Here is an 8,316-nt window from a genome sequence, read left to right on the forward strand (position 1 = left end):
CAAGCGAAGTGTTGGATGAGTTTGTGGCCATGAACATTTTGGACAAGACCGCAGACAATACGGTGCTTCGTTCTCAAAGGGAAAAGAAGCCTAACCTTGCATTGAAGGCCAAGCTCACCGTTGAAGAAGAAGAAGAGGAAGAAGAGGAGAGCAACCCCGAAGATACAAAGTATGCGTATCATGAACACATGGCACTTGCTTCAAGGCAATTTTGGAGCAAGAAAAACTCGAGGCCAAACTTTAGCAAAAACAACTCAAGTGGCACGAAGAGCAAGCAACGTGTAAGGACTTGCTACAATTGTGGCAACGTGAGTCATTTTGTTGCGGAGTGCCCGTATGAGAAGAGGGAAGACAATGGTGGCAAGCTCATCCGAAAGGACAAGGCCAAGTCGTTCCCCAACAAGAGCAACTTCACCAAGAAGACTCCTCCCAAGGCATTGGTGGTATAAGAAGAGTACAATGAGGATGATGATGATGAAAGTGATGAGTCAGTTGCCATGGCCTCAGTTGCCATTGCGACAACTCCACGGGTGTCTCTCTTCGACTCACCCAATGAGAGCATCACCGCCAAGTGCCTCATGGCTAAAGCCACCAACAAGGTAACCTCCAACATCAAAACTACCATCATTAATCATCCTTCTCCGACGGATAGCATTAATGAACTTGAGGAAGCTAATGTGGAGGCTAATGAGTTTGAGGCCTTTATGGGCAAACTCAAGGGAAAATCCAAGAAGCACTTTGTTGCTCTCTTGGAACAACTTGGTGAAGCCAATGACATGATAGAGGCTCACGAAAACACCATCACTAAGATGGAAGGGCATAGCCGTGACTATGCCGATGAGATTTTGGATCTTTCTAATGCTCTTGAGGAAAAGCGTGGTCTTCGTTTGGCTCTTGAGGAGTCACACAACGTTGATCATGCTAAGTTAAAGAAAGATTATGATCATGTCCTCATTGTTTCTCATGTGCTAAACTCCGAGAAGGCCGAACTTGAGGTTGATCTTGCTAGACTCAAAGAGGAGTTTGATATACTTGACTAGGCTCACAAGGTCTTGAAGGGTGCTCATGCTAGCCTCAAAGATTCTCATGATCAACTTCAAGTAAAGCTAACCAAGGAAAAAGCCACTTTCCCTCGTATGATGTTAATTGATAATGCAAATGCTACTAACCCGTGTTGTGAGCATGTGCATCTCGTTGAGGAGAACACTAAGCTAAAGGGGCAACTTGAGAAAGGTCTTGCGACTTGCATACAAGGCAAGAAGAACCTCAACGATCTTTTGATCAACCAAAAGGGAGTTGTAGCCAAGGAAGGGTTTGGGTACGTGCCCGACTCCAAGAACAAGAAGAAGAATGACAAGACCAAACGACCTCCTCCTCTCATGCAAACCTTTGTAAAGGAGGGAGAAAGTTCCTCCGAGGAGAAGAAGAAGAACAACGCGAAGGGTGGCGTTGTCAGAAGGGACAATGTCACTCCTCGCATCAAAGCTGGCGACTTTAATCCTTCTTATGTGTTATGCCGTGCTAGTGATGGGCATGTCTATGCCAAATTCGTTGGTTCTCTTCATGAATATATTGAATGGTCTATTTGGGTTCCAAAGACCCATGTTACTAACATCAAAGGACCCATTACAAAATGGGTACCTAAAACCAAGCATTAATCTCTTGTAGGTGTTTGCTTCCGGTGGGGGATCATGGTTGCTCAATAGTGGAGCTACGAATCATATGACCGGAAGTAAGGACTTGATAGTGGACGTGCACAAGATTCCATCTATGCCCACCAATGTCGAGTGGGGTGACACCTCATCCTCCAAGGTATTGGGACTTAGCAAGGTGGTCATCTCTCATGATCTCACGATCGAGAAGGTCATGCTTGTTGAGTCCCTTGCATACAATTTACTTTCCGTTCGTCAACTTGCAATCATGGGCTTTGCCTCTTTCTTTGATATCGATACCGTGGCCCTCTTGTGGAGCAAGCCTCTTAAAGTAGCCTTTGTTGGGCATGCCAAGAACGGTCTATATGTGATTAACTTTTCGGAGCGACCCACTAAGACCGCGACATGCCTAATGGCTAAAGTTGATGTGGGATGGCTTTGGCATCACCATTTAGACCATGTCAATATGAGATCTTTGCAAAGTCTCCTCAAGGGGGACCATGTCCGTGGACTAACGAATGTTAGTTTTGCTAAAGATCGTGCTTGCAGTGCTTGTATCAAAGGAAAGCTACATGAGAAGGCTCACCCCCCCACGACTATCATTTACTCAAAGAGGCCTTTGGAGCTCCTTCACATGGATCTCTTTGGGCCTCCATCCTTTGATAGTCTTGGGGGTAGGAAGTATTGCTTGGTGATTGTGGATGACTACTCAAGATACACTTGGGTGTATTTATTCAAGAGGAAGAGAGAGACCCAACAAACCGTCATTGACTTTGCAAATGAAGCACAACGTCAACACAATGCAAAGATCTTGACAATAAGAAGTGACAACGGCACCGAGTGCAAGAACTACACCTTCGATGAGTTTCTTAGTGATGAGGGGATCAAGCATCAATACTCCGCACCTTACACCCCTCAACAAAACGTTGTCGCGGAGAGGAAGAACCGGACGTTGATGGATGCGGCAAGGACCATGATGGCAGAGTTCAAGTCTCCGTACAACTTTTGGGCAGAAGCCATCAACACCGCGTGTCATGCATCCAATCGGCTCTACCTCCGCAAGGGCTTGAACAAGACTCCATATGAGATACTCACTGGTAACAAGCCCAACCTCAAGTACTTCCGGGTGTTCGGGTGTAAGTGTTTCATTCTGAAGAAAGGTGTTCGGTTGTCTAAATTTGAGGCTAGAGCTTATGAGGGCATATTTGTTGGTTATGCCACAAACTCTCATGCTTACCGTGTCCTCAATAAATCCATGGGACTTATTGAGGAGACGTGTAACGTGAAGTTTGATGAGAATAACAGCTCCCAAGTGGAGCAAAGTGGCACTGGTGATGTAGGTGATGAAATTCCTCCCCAAGCCATAAGAAGAATGTTGGAAATATGCCCTAGAGGCAATAATAAAAGGATTATTATTATATTTCCTTGTTCATGATAATTGTCTTTTATTCATGCTATAATTGTGTTATCCGGAAATCGTAATACATGTGTGAATACATAGACACCAACATGTCCCTAGTAAGCCTCTAGTTGACTAGCTCGTTGATCAACAGATAGTCATGGTTTCCTGACTATGGACATTGGATGTCATTGATAATGAGATCACATCATTAGGAGAATGATGTGATGGACAAGACCCAATCCTAAACATAGCACAAGATCGTATAGTTAGTTTGCTAGAGTTTTTCCAATGTCAAGTATCTTTTCCTTAGACCATGAGATCGTGTAACTCCCGGATACCGTAGGAATGCTTTGGTGTACCAAACGTCACAACGTAACTGGGTGACTATAAAGGTATACTACGGGTATCTCCGAAAGTGTCTGTTGGGTTGACACAGATCAAGACTGGGATTTTTCACTCCGTATGACGGAGAGGTATCTCTGGGCCCACTCGGTAATGCATCATCATAATGAGCTCAAAGTGACCAAGTGTCTGGTCACGGGATCATGCATTACGTTACGAGTAAAGTGACTTGCCGATAACGAGATTGAACGAGGTATTGGGATACCGACGACTGAATCTCAGGCAAGTAACGTACCTATTGACAAAGGGAATTGTATACGGGGTTGCTTGAATCCTCGACATCGTGGTTCATCCGATGATATCATCGAGGAGCATGTGGGAGCCAACATGGGTATCCAGATCCCGCTTTTGGTTATTGACCGGAGAGCCGTCTCGGTCATGTCTACATGTCTCCCAAACCCGTAGGGTCTACACACTTAAGGTTCGGTGACATTAGGGTTGTAGAGATATGAATATGCAATAACCCGAAAGTTGTTCGGAGTCCCGGATGAGATCCCGGACATCATGAGGAGTTCCGGAATGGTCCAGAGGTGAAGAATTATATATAGGAAGTGCAATTTCGGCCATCGGGAGAGTTTCGGGGGTCACCGATATTGTACCGGGACCATCGGAAGGGTCCCGGGGGTCCACCGGGTGGGGCCACCCATCCCGGAGGGCCCCATGGGCTGAAGTGGGGAGGGGAACCAGCCCATAGTGGGCTGGTGCGCCCCCTTTGGCCCACCCCATGCGCCTAGGGTTGGGAACCCTAGGGTGGGGGGGCGCCCCACCTGGCTTGGGGGGCACTCCACCCCTTGGACGCCACACCCCAGGAGATCCCATCTCCTAGGGCTGGCGCCCCCCTAGGGGAGCCTATATAAAGGGGGGGGGGAGGGGCAGCCGCACCCTTGACTCTTGGCGCCTCCCTCTCCCCTGCTACACCTCTCCCTCTCGCAGAAGAACGGCGAAGCCCTGCTGCGGTGACTGCTGCATCCACCCACGCCGTCGTGCTGCTGGATCTTCATCAACCTCTCCTCCCCCCTTGCTGGATCAAGAAGGAGGAGACGTCACGCTGACCGTACGTGTGTTGAACACGGAGGTGCTGTCCGTTCGGCGCTAGGATCTCCGGTGATTTGGATCACGTCGAGTACGGCTTCCTCATCCCCGTTCTTTGAACGCTTCCGCGCGTGATCTACAAAGGTATGTAGATGCAATCCGATCACTCGTTGCTAGATGAACTCATAGATGAATCTTGGTGAAACCATAGGAAATTTTTTGTTTTCTGCAACGTTCCCCAACAGTGGCATCATGAGCTAGGTCTATGCGTAGTTCTTTTTGCACGAGTAGAACACAATTTGTTGTGGGCGTAGATGTTGTCAACTTTCTTGCTGCTACTAGTCTTATTTTGCTTCAGTGGTGTTGTGGGATGAAGCGGCCCGGACCAACCTTACACGTATGCTTACATGAGACAGGTTCCACCGACTGACATGCACTAGTTGCATAAGGTGGCTGGCGGGTGTCTGTCTCTCCCACTTTAGTTGGAGCGGATTTGATGAAAAGGGTCCTTATGAAGGGTAAATAGAAGTTGACAAATCATGTTGTGGCTTTAACGTAGGTAAGAAAACGTTCTTGCTAGAACCCTCTTGCAGCCACGTAAAACTTGCAACAACAATTAGAGGACGTCTAACTTGTTTTTGCAGCAAGTGTTCTGTGATGTGATATGGCCAAAGTTGTGATGAATGATGAATGATATATATGTGATGTATGAGATCATGTTCTTGTAATAGGAATCACGACTTGCATGTCGATGAGTATGACAACCGGGAGGAGCCATAGGAGTTGTCTTAATTTTTTGTATGACCTGCGTGTCATTGAGAAACGCCATGTAAATTACTTTACTTTATTGCTAAACGTGTTAGCCATAGTAGTAGAAGTAATAGTTGGCGAGCAACTTCATGGAGACACGATGATGGAGATCATGATGATGGAGATCATGGTGTCATGCCGGTGACAAGATGATCATGGAGCCCCAAGATGGAGATCACAGGAGCTATATGATACTGGCCATATCATGTCACTATTATTCGATTGCATGTGATGTTTATCATGTTTTTGCATCTTGTTTGCTTAGAACGACGGTAGTAAATAAGATGATCCCTCATAATAATTTCAAGAAAGTGTTCCCCCTAACTGTGCACCGTTGCGACAGTTCGTTGTTTCCAAGCACCACGTGATGATCGGGTGTGATAGATTCCAACGTTCACATACAACGGGTGTAAGACAGATTTACACATGCAAACACTTAGGTTGACTTGATGAGCCTAGCATGTACAGATATGGCCTCGGAACACAGAAGACCGAAAGGTCGAGCATGAGTCGTATAGAAGATATGATCAACATGAAGATGTTCACCGATGTTGACTAGTCCGTCTCACGTGATGATCGGACACAGCCTAGTTAACTCGGATCATGTTATACTTAGATGACTGGAGGGATGTCTATCTAAGTGGGAGTTCATTGAATAATTTGATTAGATGAACTTAATTATCATGAACTTAGTCTAAAATCTTTACAACATGCATTGTAGATAAAATGGCCAATGTTGGCCTCAACTTCAACGCGTTCCTAGAGAAAACCAAGCTGAAAGACGATGGCAGCGACTATACGGACCGGGTCCAGAACCTGAGGATCATCCTCATAGCTGCCAAGAAAGACTATGTCCTACAAGCACCGCTAGGTGAAGCACCTGCTCTCCCTGCAGAAGAAGACGTTATGAACGCTTGGCAGACACATACCGATGATTACTCCCTCATTCAGTGCGGCATGCTTTACAGCTTAGAGCCGGGGCTCCAAAAGCATTTTGAGAGACACGGAGCATATGAGATGTTCGAAGAGCTGAAAATGGTTTTTCAAGCTCATGCCCGGGTCGAGAGATATGAAGTCTCCGACAAGTTCTTCAGCTGTAAGATGGAGGAAAACAGTTCTGTCAGTGAGCACATACTCACTATGTTTGGGTTACATAACCGCTTGACTCAGCTGGGAGTTAATCTCCCGGATGACGCGGTCATTGACAGAATACTTCAGTCGCTTCCACCGAGCTACAAGAGCTTTGTGATGAACTTCAATATGCAGGGGATGGAAAAGACCATTCCTGAAGTATTTGCAATGCTGAAATCAGCAGAGGTAGAAGTCAAAAAGGAACATCAAGTGTTGATGGTGAATAAAACCACTAAGTTCAAGAAAGGCAAGGGTAAGAAGAACTTCAAGAAGGACGGCAAGGGAGTTGCCGCGCCCGGCAAGCAAGCTGCCGGGAAGAAGCCAAAGAATGGACCCAAGCCTGAGACTGAGTGTTTTTATTGCAAGGGAAGTGGTCACTGGAAGCGGAACTGCCCCAAATACTTAGCGGACAAGAAGGCCGGCATCACGAAAGGTATATGTGATATACATGTAATTGATGTGTACCTTACCAGTACTCGTAGTAGCTCCTGGGTATTTGATACCGGTGCGGTTGCTCACATTTGTAACTCAAAGCAGGAGCTACGAAATAAGCGGAGACTGGCGAAGGACGAGGTGACGATGCGCGTCGGGAATGGTTCCAAGGTCGATGTGATTGCCGTCGGCATGCTACCTCTACATTTACCTACGGGATTAGTTTTAAACCTCAATAATTGTTATTTAGTGCCAGCTTTGAGCATGAACATTCTATCAGGATCTCATTTAACTCGAGATGGCTACTCATTTAAATCCGAGAATAATGGTTGTTCTATTTATATGAGAGATATGTTTTATGGTCATGCTCCGATGGTGAATGGTTTATTCTTAATGAATCTCGAGCGTAATGCTACACATATTCATAGTGTGAATACCAAAAGATGTAAGGTTGATAATGATAGTCCCACATACTTGTGGCACTGCCGCCTTGGTCACATAGGTGTCAAACGCATGAAGAAGCTCCATGCAGATGGACTTTTAGAGTCTCTTGATTACGAATCATTTGACACGTGCGAACCATGCCTCATGGGTAAAATGACCAAGACTCCATTCTCAGGAACAATGGAGCGAGCAACCAACTTATTGGAAATCATACATACTGATGTGTGCGGTCCAATGAGTGTTGAGGCTCACGGTGGCTATCGTTATGTTCTCACCCTCACTGATGACTTGAGTAGATATGGGTATGTCTATTTAATGAAACACAAGTCTGAGACCTTTGAAAAGTTCAAGGAATTTCAGAGTGAGGTTGAGAATCAACGTGACAGGAAAATCAAGTTCTTGCGATCAGATCATGGATGAGAATACTTGAGTCACGAGTTTGGCACACACTTAAGAAAATGTGGAATAGTTTCACAACTAACACCGCCTGGAACACCTCAGTGTAATGGTGTGTCCGAACATCATAATCGCACTCTATTAGATATGGTGCGATCTATGATGTCTCTTACTGATTTACCACTATCATTTTGGGGCTATGCTTTAGAGACTGCTGCATTCCCTTTAAATAGGGCTCCATTGAAATCCGTTGAGACGACACCGTATGAATTATGGTTTGGGAAGAAACCTAAGCTGTCGTTTCTAAAAGTTTGGGGATGCGATGCTTATGTCAAGTAACTTCAACCTGAAAAGCTCGAACCCAAGTCGGAAAAATGCGTCTTCATAGGATACCCTAAAGAAACTATTGGGTATACCTTCTACCTCAGATCCGAAGGCAAGATCTTTGTTGCCAAGAATGGATCCTTTCTAGAGAAGGAGTTTCTCTCGAAAGAAGTAAGTGGGAGGAAAGTAGAACTCGATGAAGTATTACCTCTTGAACCGGAAAATGGCACAACTCAAGAAAATGTTCCTGAGGTGCCTGCACCGACTAGAGAGGAAGTTAATGATGATGAT

The sequence above is a fragment of the Triticum aestivum genome, chromosome 2A (genome assembly GCF_018294505.1).
Source record: "Triticum aestivum cultivar Chinese Spring chromosome 2A, IWGSC CS RefSeq v2.1, whole genome shotgun sequence".
NCBI lineage: Eukaryota > Viridiplantae > Streptophyta > Magnoliopsida > Poales > Poaceae > Triticum > Triticum aestivum.